This window comes from Orcinus orca, chromosome 2 (assembly GCF_937001465.1).
Source record: "Orcinus orca chromosome 2, mOrcOrc1.1, whole genome shotgun sequence".
NCBI classification, from domain to species: domain Eukaryota; kingdom Metazoa; phylum Chordata; class Mammalia; order Artiodactyla; family Delphinidae; genus Orcinus; species Orcinus orca.
In genome coordinates this window covers 101,538,016-101,564,662 of record NC_064560.1, presented here as the reverse complement: position 1 = coordinate 101,564,662, position 26,647 = coordinate 101,538,016, and the positions used below count along the sequence as shown (strand labels likewise).

The 26,647-nt window shown below is 39.2% G+C and overlaps 1 long non-coding RNA gene across 2 annotated transcripts in view; it reads right to left on the bottom strand.

Annotated features, from left to right (window-relative positions):
• Positions 1–26,647, bottom strand: part of LOC125963518 (uncharacterized) — a 127,691-nt gene that overhangs the window by 57,083 nt on the left and 43,961 nt on the right. Inside the window, exons 2-3 of one of the 2 annotated variants that reach the window (XR_007475565.1) lie at positions 13,816–13,891; positions 2,888–4,006 (exon numbers count right to left, since the gene is read on the bottom strand). This is a non-coding gene — a long non-coding RNA (uncharacterized LOC125963518). Of the gene's footprint in view, positions 1–2,887; positions 4,007–13,815; positions 13,892–26,647 lie in introns of those variants that run through there. The other variant, XR_007475566.1, reaches the window with a different exon arrangement.

Genomic DNA, 26,647 nt, shown 5'->3' with positions numbered 1-26,647 from the left:
AGACAAGCAATAGATGGCTCATTCAAACTGCATCATTTGGGGAGACTTGAATAAAGACCAATTTTTAAAGATATGCACAGAGCATAGAGAACCAGAGGGGTTATGCAGTACCCCTAGACCTGAAGTAGCAAGAAGGAGCCTGTTATGAACTGTTTATGTCTCCCAAAAATTCATATGTTGAAATTCCAACCCCCAGCGTGATTGTATTAGCAGGTGGGCCCTTTGGGAGGTAATTAGATCATGAGGGTGGAGCCCCCATGAATGGGATTGGCACCCTAATAAAAGAGACCACAGAGACCTCTCTAAGCCCTTTTTCCATCACATGAGCATACAGCAAAAAGTCGGCAGTCTATAATCAGAAAGTGGGCTCTCATCAGACATGGAATCAACATACACCCTGATCTAACTTCCAGCCCTTAAAATGTGAGAAATAAATTTATATTGTTTAGGGCTTCCCTGGTGGCGCAGTGGTTGAGAGTCCACCTGCCGATGCAGGGGACACAGGTTCGTGCCCCGGTCCGGGAAGATCCCACATGCCGCGGAGCGGCTGGGCCCGTGAGTCATGGCCGCTGAGCCTGCGTGTCCGGAGCCTGTGCTCCGCAACAGGAGAGGCCGCAACAGTGAGAGGCCCGCGTACCGCAAAAAAAAAAAAAAAAATTTATATTGTTTATAAGCCACCCAGTCTATGGCACTTTGTTATCACAGCCCGAACTGACTAAGAGCCATTATGGAAAACTGGAGACAGTGATGTAGAGAGGGTGCCTTCCAGGAGCTGTGACCTTTGGTGAGGGATGCAGCTAGTTCACGGCAACCTCTCACAGGCAGGGAGAATGGAGGGGGCAAAACCTCACACTCTGCCCTCCTTTCAATCGCCTGCCCAGTGGCTGAACCCACCTAGAAGTCAGAGGACAAGACCCTGTGTTGTAGTCTTTGCAGGACAACCTCCCAGGGTGGAGAACAATGGGCAGTTGATCTGAGGAGCAAATGGGAGATATCCAGCACAGCAAGTGAAAAATCAACAACCCCAGTGCAGTAAGAGATCATAAAGTTTGAAGGGTTTCGGTGCTGCTGAATATTTTAACGTTCACAGGTTGACCTCATTCATTCTTTTTAAAGACACTCAATATAATGTGCTTTATGAGATTTGAGGGCATTTCCCCCAGTTTAGCAGAGTGTGAGAAGTAGAAGCACCTGAGAGGTCTCGCTGAACATTTCTCATTTCATAGGTGATGAAACGAAGACTTACAGAAATGAAATAAATTCCTTCAAAGTCACATATCCAAAAAGTTGCAGAGACAGAAGGCACACCCAAGTCTAATGATGCCTGGTAAAGAACTTCTTCCACCATCTGCAACTAAAATCCATGCTGGACACATGCTCATTGCAAAGTGCCAAACTATGATGTGGCTTCAGTCTCAGCCTTGAGCATCCTTATGCCTTGGTGTCATTTTTCTCTTCATGTGAAACATTTACCTGAGAAGCTGAATTGCAAAGACGCTTTTCCTAAAAATAACTAGAAGATATGCAGGAGAAATTAACATAATGTATTTTATCTATAATTTACAGTGTGTAACCCAAAAATGTGTGACAATGCTAGTAGTGCAGAGAAAATTCCCCTGGGATATTTGGTTCCACTTAAAAACACCTCAGTATGGGGGGATGTGGGAGCAGCAGCCTGTGACACACTTCCATCCGGGCAAAATGTTATTCCAGGGATTCACAGCAAGAGGCCTGACAAACACTTTGAATCGACATAAAGGTTCTTGCCGTCAGAATGAAATGACAATTGCAGTGGGTGGTCCCATTGTAGCCTCATGTCTCCTTCTCTTCCGTCTTGGCTTAGGTGGTTGCCCTGGAAACCATGGGGTGGCAAACAAAACCATGTGGAACAACTTTTAGGAAGCGTTATGCATGAAGGCCTATTGCTGCTGCCTTTTTTCTCTTCATTTTTTTTAAATAAATGTATTTATTTATTTTTGGCTGCATTGGGTCTTCGTTGCTGCGCGCGGGCTTTCTCTAGTTGAAGCAAGCAGGGGCTACTCTTCGTTGCGGTGCACGGGCTTCTCATTGCAGTGGCTTCTCTTGCTGTGGAGCACAGGCTCTAGGCGCGCAGGCTTCAGTGGCTGTGGCACAGGGGCTCAGTAGTTGTGGCTCGTGGGCTCTAGAGCACAAGCTCAGTAGTTGTGGTGCACGGGCTTAACTGCTGCGCAGCATGTGGGATCTTCCCCGACCAGGGCTCGAACCTGTGCCGCCTGCATTGGCAGGCAGATTCTTAACCACTGCACCACCGGGGAAGCCCCTTTTTTCTCTTCTTAAACATGACTTTTCCAAGGCTCATTCCCTGAGAGGGTGTGCTCCTCAGACTACCTTGAAAGCTGATTCATTCTAAAGTCTTTGGCAAGGTCCAGTTGGAGGGCTGGGCAGAGTTTGGTAGATAGCAGGGGAGAGGGGCTTTATTTCTCATTATTCCACTTTGGATCCCGACACAGATGGTCCTGATCTCCTCCCCCACCTAAGAATTTTTCTAAAATGACACCCAAGTTTTTCTTGGCAGAAGTTATAATCCTGGCAAACAGTTCACTGCAGCTCTAATTATGATGACAGCTTTAATGGAGAAGATAATCATGTTAAATGGTTCTTATTCAGTTCCATGTGATGAATTAGTGATTACCATGAAATGTGTTAAGCAGCCAAAAGTAAGGGGAAGGGATAATATGCTGAGCTACAAGTTGAGGTTTGAGGGATTCCAAAACTGGGTGGGAGATAGGACAAAATGACCTGTAAAGAGGAGATGCTGATTCTAATGTTTCTTGTGGCTTATTTACTGATTTAAGAAACCCCTTTTGCCTGATGTGTCTGTTAAAGAAAAAAATTATTTTGACACATGTTAAAACAGCAAAGAAGACTTTATTCAAGACTATTGTACTAGGAGCTGACTCTATTGCAACAGGAGAGAGAGACAGGGCTCAACTCCCAATACAACAGGACAAGTGGCAAATTACAGTCAACGAGCAAAGTGAGGGGGTCAGTGGATTGAAAATTACTAAGAGGAGACATCAAGAATAAAGGGATGACTTTTTCACGGGTTTCCTGCAAAAGGCAGGTGAAGGACTCATACATCAAATGTGAGGGGTGAGGGACCTGACCATGTATTGAAAGGGATCAGATAGTAAGAGTGGGGGGGACCTTGACTAAACTTATTCAGCAGCATTCTTGTTAAAACTGGACTACACATGGCAAAGACAAGACAAGGCTGTGACGATGGCCTGAGAGTTTGTCAGCCCCTCTTCTTGTTCAGGGAAAGAAGAAACAATTTTCTTTTTTCTCTGAACAATATAAGTCCATTACTCGTTCAGTCTCCTTTTGTTCATTAAGAACAAACTGAACCATCTGTTGGGACTTGGTAGTAGAGTATATTTGCTGGATAGTGTAAATCATCAGGCATTTAATAAGGGGAATTTCTATGAAAATAAAAAGAAAAGCAAAGATTTAAAGGTTGGAACAAACTATAAAACCAGTTTCTGAGTCCAGAGGGAAGCCAGTTGAGAAGATTTCTAAACGTTGGGCTTGAAGCGTCTTTAGATGGTATAGTGAGAACAATAGTGGCAACCTGACAAACTTCCTGGTTTCCAGTTTGAATATCTTTGGTGATGGCACAGAAATCAGTGTCACAGTCATGATTATTTCCCAGAGCAGAGCATGGAAGATGTGGAACTTTCAGTAAACTTCCTGAGTGGCCTACACAGCAGCAGCTCCAGGCATGAAGGTTGCCTGTCATCCAATTTCAGCTTGCGAGACAACCTAGAGTTCCAGTAAGGAACTGGGCAAACAGGTTTTTGGTTCTCAGTGACACCAAGTTGGGAAAGTGGGAGAACATTTGGAAACGTTAATTTGAAGAGTTGCAGCCAGAGACTGGAGGAAACTATAAGAATCTAGAATTTGGTAAGGACTGACAAAATGTGCAAGGTGGCAGGATTCAGTCCAATTTACAAGTAGATAACAAAACCTGAAAGATAATGAACAGGACTAGAGTCAGAACCCACAAGGGTATGCTATAGTTTTCCACTGACATAAAATTTCTCTTTACACCCATGCTTTTTTTCATTATTCTTAAGTCTGGTCTCATTAGATTTGGTCTATTATTTACATAAGTGCAGCAACAACAGTAATTGACCACAAAGACCTTTGAAAGTTTGCTTTGCTGGAACTCTTCAAAAGTAATCTCAAATTAGATTTTTAAAAGCCTTTCAAGGGTAGGAAGCCAAGCCAAGAACTTGCCACCGGGTATTACCTGTAGAACCTATAGATTTGGGTAAACTTCTCTTTTCTCTAGGTCCCCAAAATATCCTAAGCTTCCTGGGCTTGCCAGGAAGCAACCTTCCTTATTCATCTGTAAGGCTTGGAACCCTGCAAACTAGCTACCAGCCCAGTTTTCTCAAAAGAGCTTTGTAAGCATTGGCTCCATAAAGTCAGCCTGAGTTCCTTAAAATTATCTGTTTGTATATGATTCTAGGTACAATATTCTCAAATATGACATTCCAGTAAAAGCCTTTGTTATATAACCAATGTTTCCAAGTAAATTCTGTTCAAGGAGGACAGACTCTTACTGAACTTAGGCAAATAATTATATTGCCATTAAAATGAGAATTCTCAATAAGAGTTTCTGAAGTCTGGAGGGATCAGGCAGGGAAAAAGATAAATGTTTCACTTCTGTTTATAAAAGTATTATCTTCTAAATTGTTGTGAGTGATAACTTAAGAGAAAAGGGAAAGAGGTTCCTTAAATCCAGCAGCAATATTCCAAACAAAGGCTATAATCATCCTCCATCAGTTCATTCAGTCTCATGCAATCAGTTCTCATTCTGCTTGGTCTTGGGTTAGCAGTTTTATGCACCCATCAGATTCTTTACTTGAGTTCTGGAAATCCTTTCTTAGTTGAATGGTATGGTCTCAAAGTTATTTAAACAATGCCATCAAAAGCCTGTATCTCAGAGACCTGTCATAGCCAGTCCTTTCCATGGGTCTCAGAGACAATCCCTTCTTGCTGAAGATGAAGCACTCTGGCCTATAGCCGATTGCCAATGCTTTCAGAGAAGAATCAGAGTAAAACAAAAACTATCTGTTGCTGACAAAAACTTAAAATGGCCGTGGTTAAAGCTCTGATAACAGTTCACTACAAAAATGATGCAATTGATAAGGGAATTTGGTATTTCTATGGCATAAAACATAATAACTGGAATTATGACTGATAACATTATACCAGAACATATCATAGACAGTGAGGGTATTGACAAATTTCATGCAATATCTTAAATACTTACATTAACAACATTTTATCCATGCAAATATAACCTAGAGAAGGTTAAAGCATCTCTTATTTGACAATGCTTTTCGTGCAACAGAACAAATCAAATAAAACAAATTGCTTTTTGACATCTCTCTTTTTACAAGATGAAAGAAAAAATCCTTTCAGATTTTCCAAAAGCCATCTGAGAAATCTCAGGGTCAGTTCAAAATCAAACTTTCACTTAGGATTTGATTCTGAGAAGGCAAAATTGTCCAAAATGTCAAAAGGTTTGAATATTTGGCTAAATACAATCCCAGGTTATGGTTACTTAGCTACCTATTTAACCAAAATGATGATAAAAGAATTCAAAAGTAAATAGAGGAGATAACAGGACTATTTTTTTAAAAAAAAGAGTTAGCTCTTTTAAAAGTAAGAAGATTTGGTTCTCTTAAATAATTAAGGACACGATAAAGGTTAACATAAAGCATAGTTAATTATTCTGATACGACACCATATCTTTGTTTCCTAGGGGGATTACTTAAAAGGTAAAGAAAAACCTTTTACAATCTCTTAAGAGCGACCAAAAATCAAAAAAAAAAAACTTTGTTATTTCAACAGAGAGAAAACCAAATTCTAGCTATGCATCAGTGTACTTTTGATACTAAAGTTCGTTTTGTTTTTTTTTAAAAAAACCCTATAAATAAATCTATCCAGTCTTAACCAACTTTGACCACATGAGATAAGATTCCTTTTCCAAAATTCCTTTCCTGCAAACCTTCTACAACTTTTTAATATCCATTCAGTTTTTGTCCTATATTTTCCTCTTTCACTTTAGGGCATAATTACTATCTTATTCCAGTAACAAAAACCTATCCTACATACCTTGAATACTTTTCCTTATCAAAAATACAATCTACTTTCCTTGCATACTTTTCATACAAAGTTGTTTCCCTTGACCCTTATTGTTTCTAGTAGTTTCATTTACATACATTGATTACAATTTTTAACAATCAGTAGCCTTTTTTAAACAAAGAAAATACAAAGTAAACAATTGTGAATTGTGTCTTATACCAGCATTCTGCAGCAGACTAGCAAATTTTACGAATATACCATCTCAATTTTTATAGGTATATGTTTTCTGATAATACAATTTTTCAACGTGTCAAAAAGATGTTTATTAACAGACTTAAATATATTTAGCCTCTCTGTACCATACAAAAATAAGAAGCCAAAAGTAGATAAACTTGTGCTTAGTAATTTAAGGTTTAGTAGTTTCTCCTCACTTAGAAAGTGATATAGATATTCAAAGAATATCTATTACTTAACTTAGTACAACTCTAAGGTTCCAAGTTACCACAAAGATTTTGGAAACTATTTTTAGGGACATACGTTATAACATTAAACAAAGCAGGACATCATCTCAAGCTATTTCCCTGTTAACTATTTTCACAGTACATGCATGTTAGACAAGTATCAAAAAAAAATCACAAAAGCAAAGATACCTAAAAAGAGTTAAATGCAAAATATATACTGTTGTTATACTTAATGTTGATAACTCAGAAGACATAGCTGTTCTTATTAAACCAATGATATTAAACTAGTCTTATTTATCTAAGATTTTTCCAAATTGCATAAACTTGAAAAGCATTTGGGTTAGTTTCTATATTTCTGGGAATTTAAGAAATATTTAATTTATATAATCACTTACTTATCTCTAAGCCAATCAGAATAGAGCTCTTTTATGTGATTTTATAAATTACTTTGGTAATACCATCTAGAAGTAGAAAAATATCACATATATATATATATAAAACATACATATACAAACATGCATACATAAACATACAGACAGATGTAAATATAGACCTTAGAGCTTTCCTTCTAAAATTTTAGCCATGAGTCAGGTAAACTTAGTAATATAAAACTCAGTGGTTTATATAAAATAGTTGGCTCTTGTCTTTGCTCCACTTTATATTTTTACCCCAATTGTATTTCTTACAGATGGAACAAGTTAAGCTTACCTGCTCAATATGAGGGCTAACGCTTTTTACCAATATTTGTGGAGGAGGCTTATGAGATATTCTTTTACCCTGATATGTAGTTTCTTTTTGAGGGTCCCTGAGTCTCTTGAGAGTCCCCAGTGGGAGACAGGGGACCTAAAGTTCAAGTGACTGTATGAAAATGGGGGGGCTGAAGTGGGAAGGCAGTCTTGCAGGAGTGGACGGAGAGATGGAGGAGGGAGGGAAGGCAGTGATATCAAAGGATTCAAGGTAGCTGAAGGGAAGATTGAAGGTAGTAAAAGAAGGAAGGAGGAACAGAAGCAATTGTAAGGGAAAGGTCTTAAAGGAACCAGTTTGGGGAGGTCATTGAAGTTCCAAATTATCCTTAGTAAAATCATTCCAACAAGAAAGGAAATGGACAGAGTTAGTGCCATAGTGGTGGAGCTTACAGTCAGCAGCGGCATGAGAAGGGGGTTTCAGTCTACTGAGAAGTTCCTGTATTCTTAACTAATGGTAACGTGTAAACAAAGAAACCTGGGACTTTAACCCAGTTTTTAGGCTAGAGGCCTCCAAAAGAGCCAGGAATTTCCCATTCAAGGGTCAGGGACTATATCCCTAGTCAACAAGATGTAAAAAGACTTCCACCCAGGAAGATGCTTGCTCAAACAGATACCTTTCAACCAAAGAATCCTGGGACTCTAACCCAGCCTCAGAGAGTATACTCAGAATCTTAAGAATCAGTCCTGGACAAACTGAGATGTTTGGTCACCCTACTTGTAAAAAACTCTGAAGGTACTTCCAAACAAGAAGTTCCCAAATCATTCTGAGTCATTGCATAAGACGAACTAGATATCTGGCTTTCAATTTAAGAGTTGTTTAAAAAAAAAAAAAAGGAGCCTCATTTATTTAGTCACATATCATGTAGGAAAATAAATATTCATCCTGACTCTTATTTAGTTAGAAGTACGTTTACTTAGATATTTTAATTCAACTACAAGGCCCAATCACCTCTCCACAAATGTGTGGCTGAAGAAAGTTCGATGACAAAATTAAGATATTTGTGCACAATTGTGCATGTTTTCTTTTTTATATTAATAGGCCTCTTTATTTTGCTACAAAATTCTTACTGGCCAAAAAGACATTTAAATTTGCTATTCATTCATCTGTAAGCTGCAATAAATGTAGTTGCTAAGTTGCTATGTGTAGTAGTGACCAAAGCGTGTGTGTGTGTGTGTGTGTGTCTGTGTCTGTGTCTGTGTGTGTCTGTGTGTGTGTGGTCTTCCATGGGGAAGCAACCTTCCTTAGCCTCATCTTCTCTAAATCCTAATTCATCTGCACTTTCATTCATTTTCACAGGGGAGAATGTGTTGTTCTTTTAGACGGCTTCTTCTTTTTTTTTTTTTTCTCCTTCAGAGCTAAAGATGGATGAAAAAGATTAAATGGCAAAATCTTGCTCAGAAAGCTCTTCTATTGCTGCTGCTGCTTTGATTAATCAGTGACAGCTTATGGTGACATTAGTTAATTCTTTTAAAATCTATTTTACATGTTCTCACATTTGTGTAAGGACCTTCCTCCCTAAGAAGCAGGGACCAGGCAGGGAGGAGATACGGTAGCTGGGAGCCTAGGATATGGCTGAGGCTCACTGGAGATAAAGAGGTGGAGATTCAAGAGGAAGCAACTTAGGGAGAGGCTGAATTAAAAAACACTTAATTCCAAAGTATCCAAATATAAGGACAAACTGGGAAAACCACTGAAAACAAGCAAGTTAGGCACTTAAAACATTTAAGGTTGTTTTCTTGATTTTTTATAGGGTGCCAGCAACCTCAGCCTGTCAGTGGTGAACGTTTTGACCATGGCTTATTCCTCCTCCACCTCACACTCCACTAGGTTGTATTGTCCAGTTTGGGGAGCTGAAAAGCCTTAACATGCTCAGGTGGATTCTGAGTTCAAATGGAGCAATTTCATGTATTTGCTTGTCTAACTGGTATCCTTTCTAATGGACAAAACACCAGAGCTGGCTGTGACACTGATGGGAATCCAGAATCTTTCATAAGATAAGTGGGTTCTTCTTTTTTTTAAATTTTTTATTGAAGTATAGTTGATTTACAATATCATGTATCAGGTGTACAGCACAGTGATTCAGTTTATATATATATGTATATATATGTATATATGTATGTGTATATATATGTATAAAATGTTCTTTTCAGATTCTTTTCTCTTATAGGTTATTACATAAGATGGGGTATAGTTTCCTATGCTAAAAAGTAGGTCCTTGTTGGTTATCTATTTTATATATAATAGTGTGTATATGTTAATCCCAGTTTCCTAATTTACCCCTCCCCCCAACCCCCTTTCCCCTTAGGTAACCATAAGTTTGTTTTCTGTGTCTGTGAGTGATAAGTGGATTCTTCCAACTCAGTTGTCATGGTAAATTGATGGCGATCTGTGGTTGAGAGCAGGGTCTGAGTAAGCTGGGCTAGTGGGAACTGGTGGAAACAGACATCATCTCTACTTTTACTAACAAAGTAGGAGCAACCAGAAGACAGCTGTGACAGTTTCCCATCAACACATTTACTAATTTTTGCCTTTTCTCCTTTTATGACAGAAGAACTGTCCTGTAGTGTAGGTCCTCTTAGACTCACAACTTAAGCCCTGGATCCCCTCTTACCTATTCAAAGGCTTTCCATCATCCACTCTCTCCAGCATTTCCATATTTCCCCTTTCTATTAGAACATTCCCATCAGCATATAAACATGCTATAATATCTCCTATGTTAAAATAAATCTGTCCTCCCTAAAATCTATGCCCTCCTCCAACTCCCACACATGCTTCTCAGGTACCCTTGCATCACCTTTTCTAAAATGAGTTGTCAATACTCAACGTGTCCACTTCCTCACTTCATAGTCTCTTTTCAGTCTTCTCCAGTCATGTTTTCTTTGCTACAACTCTAGTGCAGATGATATTCTTCTCAGGATCACCAATGAGCTCCATCTCTCCAAATCCTCTGAACAATCCCCAGTCCTCCTCTCACTTGACCTCTCAGCAGCATTTGACTCAGTCAACCACTTGGTTTCTCGGTCAACATACCATCTCAGTCTTCCTCCTACATCCCTGACTGGCTTCTTCCTTTTATTCCCAATTTTTAAATTTGTTTAAGCCACTTCTGTTCTTAAATACATTCACTCATTTTAGAGGAGACTTTATCTAGTCCATGGCTTTCATTTCTATTTCCTTGTCAGTAACTCCCAGATCTACATATTCTTCAGCACTGGCATTTCCCCTGAGCTCCAGACTTAAACATCCTGTTACTTACCTGACATTTCCATTAGTTGTCTAGTAAGCATTTCAAGTTGAACATTTTAAAGTAGAACTTGATCTTATGTGTCAAATTCTAAACCGCAAAGGTGATGGTATTAGCAGGTGTGGCCTGTTAGGAGGTATTTAGGTCTTGAGGACAGAACGCTCATGAATGGGTTTAGTGCCTTTATAAAAGAGGTCCAGAGAGATCCCTAACCTCTTCTACCACATGAGGATACAGTGAGAAGGCACTGGCTATGAACCAGAAAGAGGCTCTCACTAGAAGGTGACCGTGCTGGCACCATGATCTCATACTTTCAGGGTCTAGAACTGTGAGCAATAAATTTCTGTTGTATAAGATACCAGTCTGTGGTATTTTGTTAGAGTAGCTAGAATGGACCAAGACAGTCCAGTAGCTCAGGATAAAAACTTAAACCATTTTATTCCTCTTACACTTAGAGACAATAAAAATCCAATTGTGTGGGCCCTGTCTATGCCTGATTATCTATTAGCTAGGACTGGATGTCCTTAGATGTCCCATCCAGATGATTTCCAAGACTGGTGATGAGTCTTCCCTCATGGTTCTACGGCTTCCAGGACAGGGTGTGAAATGGTAAACCCAAAGTGCTTGAAAAAGGTGACCTTGATGCAAACTGAGTTTCTGAATCTAACTTAGCCCCTCTAGCCTCTTTGACAAATGAGTTTTGTTCCCAAGGAGGATAGGTAATTGAATTTTCCCAAAAGCCAATTTTCCAAAGAAGGAAAACTCAAGATGTGGAGGCATAGAGCTGAATTTGAGTCCTCCTGGGGTCTAATGTCTCCCATCTGTATGGCTGGAGATATTCATGTGGGTTGGGCTAGGTCAGGTAGGTTAGGGGAAAGTTGGAAAAATTAAACAAGGCTTATTGGAAGGTGGCATCTGCCTCTGAGCACCAAAATTAAAACAAAACAAACAAACAAACAAAATCTCTCCTCTCCTTTGGAGAATGTCAGTTACTACAACAGCCAAGAAGAAGAAAGGTGTAATGAATTTTGTAGTAAATTCCAGGAATTGCTAAATATATTTGCTGAGCCATGGGGATTCTAACTCTAGGACCATAAACACTTGAAGCATAATGCAGATATCTTGGCTTTACAGAATACAGTCCAAGAATTCTTCCATTTTTCTGGACATGTACTTTTCAGAGTTGGCCTGCAAGGTGGTGTTGTAGCCCACAGAGGACTGTATGGACAAGGGATTGATGGGATGTTAGACCCAGATAAGTTCATTAGGATTTTGTCCAAGTAGATCTGGCCTCCTTCATCCCAGATGTGATTCATTCAGCACAAGAAGATGAGTAGGGCACTGCACAGGCAAAATGACACTATAATTTGTCAGACTGGCCCTCTCCCATTGATCTCAAAGCTCTTGGACTAGTAGGCTAGAGTATCTACAACCTCCTCCATGTCCAGGCAGGTAATAAGAGAAAAACTGCCTTCCAGATAAGCCGCAAATGACCTTCCTGTGTGAGGTGGCTAGTGCCTTTGAAGAAAGAGTATGTATGAGTTAAGTGGCCAATTCTGTCATGATGCTGGCTCCCAGGCTCAATACAACAGGTTAGCAACCTCACCCCAACCCCTATCACATATTCCACCTCTGCTAAAGCTTATGAATAGGACTGCTGTTCAAACTGGCTTAGCAGGAAGCCAAACATATTTGTAGTGGGGTCACAAGTTCATTCACTGTGCGCTTAGATGTGCAAAGAAAATGCAGCCTCTTTATTTCTCCATAACTCATCTGCTCATCCATAGAAAACTAGGGAAAGTAACCCTACATTTATCCCATTCAGTTAAACTTAGTTCAGTTCAATAGTTCAGACAACCCCTTTATGTTAACTCTCTTTAGTTTCTTTAGGGAAAATGTTGACTTTCTAATTTTCTCTCCATCTCTTTGTTCTCCTTCAAGATTGTGTCTGTATATTTTGGGATCTATAAGAGTTTAGATGACCAATGGCAGCAGAGGTGGGATTATCTGGATCTTCATGGGTGGATAGTGAGAGGCTGGATTTTCTGTTCTCTAGACTGGTGACCACTGAAGTACAGTTTTTCTGGTGTGGTTTTTTAGATGAAATACTATCTAGCTCTGAGATCTGTAGTTCTGGCCTTCTCAAATGTCCTACGCAGCTGTGTCTTTGTTTTAACTAGAGCCCTCTGACACACCTCTGTGCTCTCAAGACCTCTGTGTCTCATCAGAACACATGGGACTTGCTGGGTCACTCGTACACCCAGGTCATGCAGGCCCAGGAGGACTGGCTCAAGCTCATCTATCAACTCACCTCCCACCACACCTCCTCACCGTCACTCCTTGCCAAGACTCTGGCGCCCTAACCTTGCCTCTTCTTTGTCTTCCATATTTCTTCCATAGTCTCTTAGAACTGGAAGGGGCAGTCTCTAGGCAATTCATTTGTACATTTAATAACTCCCTTGTAGGCTACAGCAATGAGCCTCATGGCTAGCTTTCACAGGTGGAAAGGATATCTTCTCCATACTCATGAGAAACACTGATTTCAGTTTCCCCATCTAGTTCTAGATATGCCTTAAATCTGAATTTAGAAAATCCTTTCTGGACAAAGCCTAACTTTAATTCTTGATATAGAATCAATGCAAAAATATAATCAAAGCACCAAAGGTCAGAAGTTACTTTGTTGTTCTAGATCTACACTGTCCAATATGGTAGCCAGTAGTCCCATATGGCTATCTAACTTTAAATTTAAAATAATTAAAATTTAGAAATTCAGGTCCTCAGTCATATTAGCCACATCTCAAGTTCTCAGTAGCCACATGTGGCTACTGGCCACTAGACTGGACAGCAAAGATACAGAACATTAACATCACTGCAGAAAGTTCTATCAGACAGCTATTCTAGAACTGTACCCTCTCACTTTCCTGAAGCCCTAAAATGCTTTATTTAGAGGGACGCTTCCCATAAGAATAAGTTTTGCAGGATATAGCACTACATCTAAAAAAATATTTTAAAACCATTACTCCTACTGGTTGTTGCCCTGGACTCCTAAGCTGGGTTAGTCAATAAGCCCCACCCACTTCTCCAAAGATCAGTAATGTTCTCTGTTTCTACCAAGGAGAGGCTACACAGTTTGCAGAGCCTAGTGCAAAATCAAAATTTTGAAATTTTCTTCCAAGTTTACTTAAAATTTCATACTAACAGCAGAGTATTAATCCAAGTACTGACCTTTCTGAGTGTGGGGTCCAGGGTAACTGCATAGGCTCACACCTAGGAAGCAGGCTTTGTTCCAAGATAATCACACCTGAAAGAGAAATCAAGGCAGGCCTGTGGGCTCTCTGGGGAATTTCCTCATGAGTGGCAATGCCAGGACCCACAGCTGTGCCTGTGCTGGCCAACCTCAGATGTTAACTCAGACAACGGCCCAGGGAGTGCCTGTGGCTGGAGGGAGCCACCTAGCCAAAAAGAAGGGACAGAGAATAAGGGCCTCCACATGCTACACTGGAAAGTCCATTGCTGGAAGGCCTGGGCATGCCAGCTGCTTCCAGTTGGGTATGTTTCCATCAAAGCCAGGAGCGTGCCCAGCCAGGAAGGCCGAGATCTGCAGGGCCATCATTTCAGAAACTGCTGGAGGACAGGGGAAAGGCAGTGCACTCAGGAACTTCAGCACAGTGAAGTACGTCTAGTTGTCCTACCTAGACTGTGGACACAAACAGAGCATGGTATCCAGGAGCTTGTGCACGGGGGAAGGCTTACCTCCTCAGTCTGAGAGACAGGTGATATGAGGGAAGGCCAGAACAATAGCCACTCAGAACTTCAAAATGAATCATCAATGCCAAGGGGCAAGACAGAGAAGAAGAATCTACTTGTAGGCTGGCTAAGCAGGAACTGAGGAAAGCAAAGTAAAAACAGCAAGATCTGAGGTGGCAGATGAGACTTGAAACCTGTAAACATTCTGTAAGATAAGTCAATGAACTCCCACAGCTTTTTAGAGTGTAGCAGATTGGTACCTACACATGGAAACGCTGCTTAATATGCAATGAAAATAATTTTTTAATAAATAGCTAGGCTCAAAAGGAAAAAAAGAGGCTACAGAATAAAGAGAGATAACAAAGCCACAGTGGGTTCAGTCTGAGTTGACCCTCTGATTCATTTGATGGTCCAAAGAGTTCTTGTTCAGGGTTTTCTTCAGGCACTCTTGTCTCTCATACCTACCCCCAGCTTTGGGCAGAGAAGGCCTGGCCCTGTGCCCAGCCCAGGCTCTTGGTCACCTTCTTCAAGGTTCAAGTTCAGAAGCTGCATAAAGGATCACCCTGAGCTCCCTGAGACAGACTCTGGGGACCCAAGAGATATCCTTGGATTAAGAAAGACCCTTGAAGAGCTACCCCTGCCATGAAAACAAAAGTAGAGAAGTCCAACCCCCTAGCTTGGGAAAGTAGTATGAGAGTCTGGGGTTTTAATTTCTCACAGGGCACTTTTTAATTTTAAATCTAACCTTAGACAGATAGCAAACTTTCAGGAGAGAGGAAAGGGGAGAATAAGTTTTTAAAACTAGATCAACCTAATATAAACTAGAGAAGAAACACAAGAATCTAAGTTAGATAATGGTAAATAGAAAACACAATTTGAATGGTAGAAATAAGTCCAAATAGGTCAATAACAAAAGTACATATAAATATTAATATTTTGAACTTACCTACTAAAAGACAGAGATTCTCAGAAGGATTTTTGAAAATTCAACCTGGTACTGCATATAAGAGACACACCTAAAACATGATGACAGAGAGGTCATTATGTAAACAGATGGATAAAATGTACTAGGAAAATATTAATAAAAATTAAATTAGTATAATATTGATATCAAATTTTTTAAACTTTAAGGCAAACAGAATACAAGGATAAGTAGAATAATTCACATCAAAGAAACAGTAATTTTGAACCTCAAATATATATATATGTATGCGTGTATAAAGCTATAATCATATTTGTAGAAGACATAAATTATGTCAGTAATCCCATACTCCAAATTACAAGAAACATATTCATTCTAGCACACATGAAATATTTTTTAAAAACTGACTATGTCATTACCAAAGGGGAAAGGATGGGGGAGGGATAAATTAGGAGTTTGGAATTATAATATACACACGAATATATATAAAATAGATAACCAACAGGACCTACTGTACAACACAGGGAACTATACTAAATATCTTGTAATAACCTATAATGGAAAAGAATCTAAAAAAGAATATATATATATTTTATATATATATATTTGTATATACATATAACTGAATCACTTTACACCTGAAACTAATACAACATTGTAAATCAACTATATTTCAACAAAAATATATAAAAAAAGAAAAGACTATCCACTGAATTGCCTTTGGAAAAAAACTTTGTCAAAAAGAAAATTTCAAACAAATATCAGTGACTCACAATCACATAAAACATGTTCTCTAACAATAATGTAATAAAATTAGAAATCAATAGAATAGTTATACTGCCCTATTCATTTTAGAAATTTCTGAATAATTATAAAGGGAGAAAAACTAATAGAAATCACCAAATGTTTAGTACTGCTCAGACAATGAAAACACTAGTACTAAAATGTGTGGTATGCAGTTTAAATGGTATTTAGAAGAAAATTTAGAGCTTCAAATGCATATAATAGAAGAGAAGGAAACATATAGAGGAAGGTCAATCAGAACGGAGAAAGTAGAAGGAAAGAAATAATAACAAAAAAAGAGAAATAGATGGAAAGGGGAAAAATCAATGAGGAATCGATAGATCCTAGTTCTTTCAGAAGACTAATAAAATAGACAAACCTAGTAAGATTGATTGAGAGAAAAAGAGAAGAATGTAGGAAAATGACTCTATAAATAGAGTCAAGGTTTTTAAAAGCACTAGAGAATACAATGAATATCATTAGACTAAAAAAATTGACAATTTAATGAAACAGTTCTCTAGAAATAAATAAATCACTAAAACTGACTTGAAAAACAAAGGTCTATCTATATATTTACGTATAACCATTAAGTGAATTGAATCTGTAATTAAAAAAAATTATACCCATTACTGGACTTCCCTGGTGGCGCAGTGGTTAAGTATCCGCCTGCCACTACAGGCAACACGGGTTTGATCCCTGGTCCGGGAAGATCCCACATGCTGCGGAGCAACTAAGCCCGTGCACCACAACTGCTGAGCCTGCGCTCTACAGCCCGTGAGCCACAACTACTGAAGCCGTGCTCTGCAACAAGAGAAGCCACCGCAATGAGAAGCCGGTGCACCGCAACGGAGTAGCCCCCGCTCACCACAACTAGAGAAAGCCTGCACGCAGCAACAAAGACCCAACGCAGCCAAAAATTTAAAATAATATATATACCCATTAAAAAAGCACCATGCCAACCAAGTACTTACCCAAAGAGGTGAGTCTTACCAAATCTTCAAAGATTATTTCCTGTATTGGTCAGACTTTTTCAATGAAGACAAAAATAGAAGAGCTCCTTACTCCATTTTATGAGATAAGTGTGTATATATATATATATATATATATATATATATATTTTTTTTTTTTTTTTTTTTTGCGGTACGCGGGCCTCTCCCTGTTGTGGCCTCTCGCGTTGCGGAGCACAGGCTCCAGACGTGCAGGCTCAGTGGCCGTGGCTCACGGGCCCAGCAGCCCCGCGGCATGTGGGATTTTCCCGGACCGGGGCACGAACCCGTATCCTCTGCATTGGCAGGCGGACTCTCAACCACTGCGCCACCAGGGAAGCCCGATAAGTATATTCTTGATACCCAAACTGGACAAAGACAGCATAAGAAAAGAAAATACTGGCTATCCTCACCATTGAACACATGTAAACAAATACTTGAAAATATTAGCTAAATGAATTAAGCAAAGCCTTTAAAACATATCATAATAAATAAGACACAAAGCAAATATAACATAATAAAATGTTAACTGTAGAACCTGGGTAGTGGATATATGGGTGTTCACTGTACAGACCAACTTTTCTGTATGTTTAAATTTTTTTCATATTAAAACCTTGGGAAGAGTAAGAAATAAAATGTTTGGACCTCTGCAAACTCTAAAAACATATCATGACAGAATCCCAAGGATGGGTGAACATTAAAAATCTATCAATATAATTTATCTCTTTAATACAGATCAGCAATTTATAAAAACACAATTTATGAAAAAAATAAAAACCAATGGCAAACTGGGAATTTATCACTCATTATCCTGATAGTGTTGTAAGATTGGACTGGGTTTGAGTGGCAGAAAACTCTGAACTATCTAAATTTTTTTTTATTTCCCTTACATGTAAAAGACTGGTTGGGTAGTCCAGAGCCAAGTTCTTACTATCATTTTGTTATGTTTTGTGTGATCTTTATTCCTTAAGATCGCTTCAAGTCCAATATGATTGCTCCAATTCTAGTCATCACATCTGCATTCCAGGTGGCAGGAAGGAGAGAAGGGGAAAGTGGTTATGTTTCCCCTTTAGGGATATGACTGGAATTTGTGTATATGACTTCTATTTACACCCCAATGGCAGAAACTAATTGTCCTTATTTGCAGACTATAGGATTATTTACATAGAAAACTGCAAGAGAATTTGTGGGCAAATAATTCAAACAAATAAGAGAATTCAGCATTCTGGATCCATGTTCAGGGTGTAAGAGAAAAAAAAATTTTTATATATATATATACACACACACACACACACACACACACACACACACACACACACACATATATATATATAATCGCTAATTTATAGTAGATACCTAGGCAAAAATCTAATAGAATACATGCAAGACCTATTTGGGAAACATTACAAAACATTACATAAAAGATGCACTGGATAAATTATGAGACATATAGGGATTGAAAGATATAACTGTGTAGCTCCAATAGTTCCCCCTGTGAGTTTATAATGGATCTATGAATCACTACAGTTCCAATCGGAATCCCAACAAGACTTTTCAAGGAATTTAATAATCCTACCCTAAAGTTCATGTGGAAGATTAAAGAGACAAAACTAACAAAGACAGTTTTGAAAAAGAAAACTAAGGACTGGAGTCTTGCCCTACGAGGCTAATTAGAAGGCTATAACTATTTAAGCAGTGTGGTATTGGAACAAGGATATAAAAATAGGTCAAAGGAACAAAATAAGTTGATACTGACCTACACATATATGGAAACTTGGTATGGGACAGAGATAGCTGTACATGTCAGCAGGGAGCCGTGACCATTAGATAAATGGTGCTAAGACAACTGGCCATAGCCAGTACATATAAAGGGGAAAAAATATAAATCTCCACTTCATGTCAGAACAAAAATATATCCCACATGGATTAAAAACTTAAATGTATGGGGGAAATCATAAAAGTTAAAAAGAAAGTATAGGAGAATGTCTTCATTACATTTCTTCGTGTTTCCTAAAACACCAAAAGCACAAACGACAACAATGAGAATTTGAATACATTAAAATATAAAAATTCCATTAGACAAAAGATAGCATAAACAGTAAAAAATACAAGCCACAGACTGGAAGAAGTTATTTATAATTCATATTACTGGGTATTAGTATCCAGAATATAAAAAGATCCCTATCAATCAATAAGGAAAAACAAGTACTGCAGTAGAAAAATTGTCACAGGTTTCAATAGTTAATTATTAGAGGGAGCTAAATAGCAAAAAAAAATAAGACAAGATACTCTCAGTAACAAATACAAATTGAAACCATAATGAGGTACTATTTCACCCTTAGACTGGCAATATTTTAGAAGTCTGAGAAGCCCAAGTGTTGGTAAGAATATGGAAAAAAAGAAGGGAGTACCTTTAAACATGGCTGGTGTGAATGCTGTATTGTTAAAAACTGTGTTGGAGAGCAATGTTACAGTATCAAATGAAGTTGGTAAGCACATACCCTATGACCTAGCAATTTGACTTGTGGGAATTTCCTAAAAAATTTGCATACATGTGCCCAAGGAGACATGAAATAGAATGTTAACCTGTAGCATTGTTTTTAACAGTAAAAAAATGGAAACAAACTAAGCTTTCAAAAACACAATTGAGGATAAATAAATGGTGCCAGAGTCACACAATGAAATACTAAATACATATGCACTAAATATATAAAAATCAGGCAGAAAGGATACATGCTAATTTCAGTATAGTGATTACCTTTGGGCAGGGAACAACAGGGACCTGGGCAGTGAGGGTATGGTTAAAGTATATCTGTAATGTTGAAACAAAACCAAAACCCCTAAAACCATTATGGCAAGATGTCAACATCAGTTAAATCTGTTAGAAACAATGAGCCTGGCCCATATATGCAGTCTGATAAGAAATGATTTCCAGGGTATATTGTTAAGGAAAAAAGTAAGCTGCAGAAGAATATGGAGAGTGGATTGCCATGTGTATAAAAGCTAAAGGGGAGGATCAGCTTGAATGTGTCTGAATGATACAAATAAATTGACAACAATGATGGCCTACGAGGGGAGGAGACTGGGGACTGGGGTTCGCAGTGGGAAAGAGACCTACTTTATGTACCTTTTTCTACTATTGGGCTGCTTTTATCACTTGCATATTTTCTCAAAAGTAAAAAATTAAAGCAAAAAAAATTTTTAATTACAATGATTCCTACCCCAATAACGCACTTAAAGTCAAAATTACTGTTTTGAGGACTATTTTGCATAAAAATGTAAGTGTACCTTATGTTTGCCATCTTCCCAAATGACTGATTTTTCCAAAGAGTTCTTGATAATAAGTTCCTTATGATCAGTCACACAGAAATATACGCCCTGCCTTCTGCATCTGCTTTAACTGTGCATCTATTTATATGGGATGACGGATACTTTCCCTAATAAATCTTACCATTTCCCCTGCTAAGGAACTGAGCGCCGACTAAACAGTTGATGATACATGGGAGTTATTCCTACATTTTCCACACACGGTAAGACAAATCAACACAATGCTGACTTCGTCTGTTATAAACACTAACAGCTTTGGGGCATTTGGAAAAGTGGGGAGTGGGGCTGATGTACAACGAATCCACAGTTCTAGACTTTCCTACCAGAGACAGCCTGAGGCAATATGAGAGCAAAATCAGGATTTGGAGTTCCTAAGCTCAGGTGTTTTATTTCCATGAGCTAATTTACAATCAAGAGAGCCCTGACACTGCCAGATCTAGAATTCAACTACTTCAAACAGTGATCTTTCCTCTTATATTCTGCACTGAGTTTTGGTTTTTTTGTTTTTTGTTTTTTTTCTGTACGCGGGCCTCTCACTGTTGTAGCCTCTCCCGTTGCGGAGCACGGGCTCTGGACGCGCAGGCTCAGCGGCCATGGCTTACGGGCCTAGATGCTCCGCAGCATGTGGGATCTTCCCGGACCGGGGCACGAACCCGTGTCCCCTGCATCGGCAGGTGGACTCTCAACAACTGCGCCACAAGGGAAGTCCTGCACTGAGTTTTAAAAGCATTGGGTTGTTGGAAGGCTAATCACCTAAGTAGTGATTTTCAAACCTTTTCGCATAGGACCACTTTAGGAAACAAAACAACCTAAAACAACTGATTTACACTGCCTTCCCTTGCCCCAAGCTAGACCCCTAGGGTGCCACACCCCAGTTGGTATAAGTGCAAGGATCTGGTTTATACCACTTTACAGGTGTCAAGGAAGCAGGAGAGAGACTCAGGGTAATAGGGGAAAAGAGGAAAGAGGATCACAGTCAGTCATCTCTTTTTCATGTCTTTCATTTCACAACTTCTTCCTTCCCATGCCTGCTGGTACGCTCCCTTGCCTTGTTTCAGAGCCAAAAGACAGGTCAACTTCACTGCTTCTTATCCAAGTTGGCAGAGGCTGTGGCAGCAGGGTGGTAACTCTGCCTGATGTTCTCAAGCTACAGTTGGGACATGTCCAACAGCAAAGTCACTCAGTAAACAGTTCTCTGTTTTCTCTTTTCCTTGAGTTGGCTGGAATATCTCTAGGCCCTAGTATCACCCACTCTTTTAATTCAAGACAAGCCTACAGACAAGAAACTTCACAGTTCACCCTGTCTTAAAACAGTCTTTTGCTGGGTACAAAATACCATCTACAAAATCATTGATATGCTACATTACTTCAATTCCAAGCCCTACAGATGTCTTTTTGATGGTCTGGTTTTTCTATTTTTAGTAATATTCCTGTACGTCACTCAGTTCAATATTCAAGAACATTATTAAATGACTATTTTGTGCCTAGCTTTGTCCTGAGGTGGAGCTGGATAGGGGAGATTAACAAATGTTGCATGTAATAGTTCTTTATTTTAAGAAGTTTACAAACTAATTGGACAGAGAAAAGTCAATATAAAACAAATAAAGAATAACTCAAGACAAAATATGTTTAAACACCAAAAGCAAGGGTGTTGTAAGTATCAGAGACCTGGATAAGTTAGGAAAAGCTTTAAGAAAGATATTGGACTGGAGCTGGGTTTTTAAGGAGGGGTGGGGGGTTAGGAAGGGCTTTCTAGGTGTGACAAGATGGTCAAGACCTCAGAGACTGGTCTCAGCAGAGCAGATTGTGAGATTGTCAGAAACCAGTCTAATGAAGCAACTCTGATACCCAGAAGACAGGTAAATAAACAAAAACCAAGAGGCAGAGATAGATTAATAAATTAGCTACGAATTACTTATCTTGCTATATATAGACTCCTAGAGATCAAAGGGACCTCATGAATCATGTCACCTGCCTTCTGCCTTCATTTTACAGATAAGAACACTCGGGATTAGAGCAGTAAAGTGATTTCACCATATCAGGTAACAAATTAGCGCCAGAGCAGAAATTCAACCCCAGGGCTTCTGACTCCCAACGCATCATACTCTGCTTCAAACCGCCAGTCTATTATGTTCAGATGACTCAAGGCGAGTTGGGATCAGTGACATACCAATAGTAACAATATGATAAGTACCAAAACAGAGACATGCAGAAGTGATAAGCTCATTTTGTACACAGATACTTGGGATATTTCTAAATTTTTCTTTTCTTGAATTGCAGCATTTATTGCATCATGTTTCACCTCCTCTGATTGACATTCAAAGTCTTCCATAACATGGCCCCGCCTGGCCTTTCTGACCTTATTTCCCAACACTCCCCACTCTACAGCCTCCGTTCCAGCAAGATATGACCATTTACAGTCCCCATCTTTTGCCAGGCTCATTCTCACCTCTGGAGTATTGCTCCTATCATTTCCCCCTTCTCTAAGGCTTTTTCCCCTTTTTCAACACTGACGTAAAACCCAGGTTTTATAAACCCTAAGATCTTCAGCTACCCCAAGTCTTCTCTACACTCCCTCTTAGTTCAATGCAATCCAATTCATTTCAGTACAATTTTATGGACAACATGCTGAATGCCAGGCACTCTTACTAGGCACTCAGGGTTCCAAAATAAGTAAGGCACTGGCTGCCCTCAAAGCGCTAAGAGTCTAGAAGGGGAATGCAGACATTACAGCAAATCACTACTACCCAGACTCTTAACAATAGGTACAAAAGATAATAGGTACAAAAGACAGCACAACCTAGAGGATGGAAAAAGAAGAGATCTCATTAAGAGACTAATAGCTGAGGTTAGGTTAATGGATGAGAGGGAGTTTGTCTGATCTAAATCTGGGGAAAAGGCGGGAAAGGGCTATTCTAGAGAAGATAGGATATGGAAATTCACAGTAGTTGGTAACTTTGGTTTTGTTTTGTTTAACTAAACCAGGTTTGGTTTTGGTATCGGGATTTGGTTTGCTTTCAAAGCAGAGTACAAACAGAAGAGAAAGGGGAGATAAGGCAAGAGAGGTAGTCAGGGGCTCTTCACCAGGCTCTGGAGGCTGGATTGCATCCTGTAGATCAGGGGTCCCCAACCCCTGGGCAGAGGACCAGTAGTGGTCCGAGGCCTGTTAGGAACCTGGCCACACAGTAGGAGGTGAGTGGCAGGCAAGCGAGCGAAGCTTCATCTGCCACTCCCCATCACCCACATTACTGCCTGAACCAGCCCCCTGTCCGTGGAAAAATTGTCTTCCGTGAAACCGGTCCCTGGTGCCAAAAAGGTTGGGGACCACTGCTGTAGATGACGAAGTGCTGAAGACATTTTAAGTGTCAAGAGTTAGGGTGGGTGGTTCAATGAAATGTGAGCCCCACCTTACACTGAAGCAATCAAGTAAAGCTAAATGAAGGAAAGTTCTAGAGACAGACCTTGAAGAATGGGTAAAATTTCAACAGACTGAAATGGAAGTCATTACATCATTAGTGGAAACAGCAAAGTGGCCATTTAAGTGTTACCTGGTTGCTCTGGGCATGTTAATTTTTTCTCCTGAGACGTGTTACCTAAATTCTTCAAGGACAGGGATTATTTTTCAAAATTCCTTTTAATAGCTCCAAGGAGCTAACACAGCTCTGGATACACAGTGGCCATTTGGTCAATTATCAATGACCTTTTGGGATATGGCAAAAAAAAGGGAAGAAAGAGAAAAGAAAACCCCTTATATCTGTTCATGGCAGGAGCTTGTTTTTATTCCTAATCTGTTGCTAAGAATGAAAATTCATAAGGTTTTATAAATCCATATTTGAAATGAAGATGGTGTGTATAATTGGAAGCTTATGGTTGTCTAATAAAGGACAGAAGATTCCAATTAAACACAGAATTCCATCTCTAAGCATCCTTCCTCACTGTGTGGGCATCCCAACTGCTAAGTTTGTTTAATAGATCAAATTAAATGGATGACTGCTTTTGAAGGGCATCTTAGGGACTTGGGACTTAGCTTTGCTTCGGTGCACGTTTCCCTAAGCTCACTACTGACAAAAGTATTCAATCTTACTATCAGAAAGTCAAACCACTTTTAGATATTGGGGAGCGTGATGATATGACATAAATACTTCATGAAGTAATATATATACAGGTTATTTATATTTTTCTTAAGAAGAAACAAAGAGCATTCACTTGGTTTCACCAATTCTCTTTCCCTGCTCCAATGCTGATCAAGCTCTGAAAATTACCCTGCCAAAAATCATTTTAAGTGCAAAGTAATTTTTGTTCCATAAAGATAAATCACTTTATGTGTTCAACAGTGCTCATATTGCATTACATATGTTATTTTTAACTCATAAGTGGTGGAATGCTGTCATGCAGGGATGATATTCAAAATAGTTAACAATGGTACAGCGTGTACACCAGCCATTTAGAATAAACCCTTAAGCTATCTGGATGGATGCCAGCTGCTTCACCTGACCTGTACATACAAGCTACATCTCAGCCCTGGTGTAGTGGACTGTTCAGCTACTTTTGTCCATACATTTTCCATCTGGTAGTAGCCACACATTTTCCTTTGGACAACTGCCCTACCCCGTTCCAAGTGATCTTGAAGGAAAACGGCCATCATGGGACTCCACCTTCCCTTGGCCACAAGGTTAGGACATGTGATCCAGATTTAGCCAGTCAAAGTAGTCCATTCTTTCACCAGAGTAATTGATTGAGAAATGGATGCATGACTCAGTTCAGTCCAAGCAGAGTCCTCCCCATAACTTTTCATCTGGAGTTGATTGAGATTTCTCCTACTTTGGAGATTGCTAAACTTGAAGAATGTGAACCTGAGGCAGCCGGAGGCCATGTTGCCCTCATAAAGGAGAAATCCTATTGAAGAATGAATCCAAAAAAGAAATAAGTGAAACTGAGAGGTAGAGAGAGTCCTGACAACATTGTTTGAGCCTCTGGAAACAGCCATGCCTATAGCTAGATGGAATCTCCTGGACTTCCCATTTACTCAAAGAAATATCGTCTTCCTTCCTTCCTTCCTTTTTTTTCTCTTAAACTAATTTGAGTTGAATTTCTGTCCCTCGTAGTCAAATAAGTACTGATTAATAATTATGCCCACATAACATAATTCTATATAATTTCTGTTACACAATGCTGAAGAAATCTTGGACTTAATTGAAAACTCTGCTTTTCATTAGATTGTCCTAGGGTTCCAAACCAATACATTATGCAACTACAAGCCATCATGGGTCTTAATAAGGGGAATAACAAAATAAAGATGGTGTTTTAGAAAAGTTTGCTTGGCAAGAGATGTGTGGAAATAATCAAAACAACATATGCTCATACATGTACTCAGGAATATATATATATATATATATGTTTACATATTCTCCTTAATTTTCAAAGATGCCAGATACCATTTGTTTTTATGTTAAAACAACTGAAAAGAACTACTATTGCCCATACCTTAAGAATGTTTGAAAATTATTATATATACTTTGCCTTTAATTATTCAGAACACTGAATCATAGATTTACATCATCCATTTATCCGGTAAGCATACAGTAGAAAATTGCTATGTACAAGTGAGTGTTATAGGCTCTAGGGATAAAAAGATGAATTAGACAATTTCTCTGCCCTCCAGGAATTCACATTCTGGTGAGAGAAGCAGAAGTGTAAAAAGATAAACAGTGTAAGAGTTGGCAGGACTGGAACCCTTTCTTTTGCTGGAGGTCTCCTCCTCGGAGGTGCTGTTAGGCGAGAGCTGGACGCAATGAATAGGGTAGGTGCACACAGCTCCATAAAAGCAGCTCCTGAGTATTCCTGGCTACGCTGCTCAGTGAACCATGTAGTCCTGGATTTTCTGGCATTTCAGGCACAACTCAGATTGCTTTGGGTTTTTTTATGTAAAGAACTTTCTCATGGGAAAAATAAAGAATTAGGTATCCCATGGTTGATGAATGTGGTCTTAATTCTCTTTACAAGGCCAGATATAATCTTCAGGAAGTTACTTTGTTTGATTCATATTTCAAATTGTAAATTAAATTTAATTTTTTAAGTTTAATTGAACAAAATTCTTGAGAACACAGGGGGGAACGCTTAAATTTACATTTTCAATCATTGTGAAGCCCCTGTTTATTTGGGGCCACTCCTTCCTTAAAGATGCACAGCAGCTACGTCTTCAGAGCGGATTCTGTTAAAAGAAATTCCTCCAGGCTGTCTCATTTTCCTCAGTTCCTCACTGGAATTTCACCATAACTTAACCGTAGCTGGA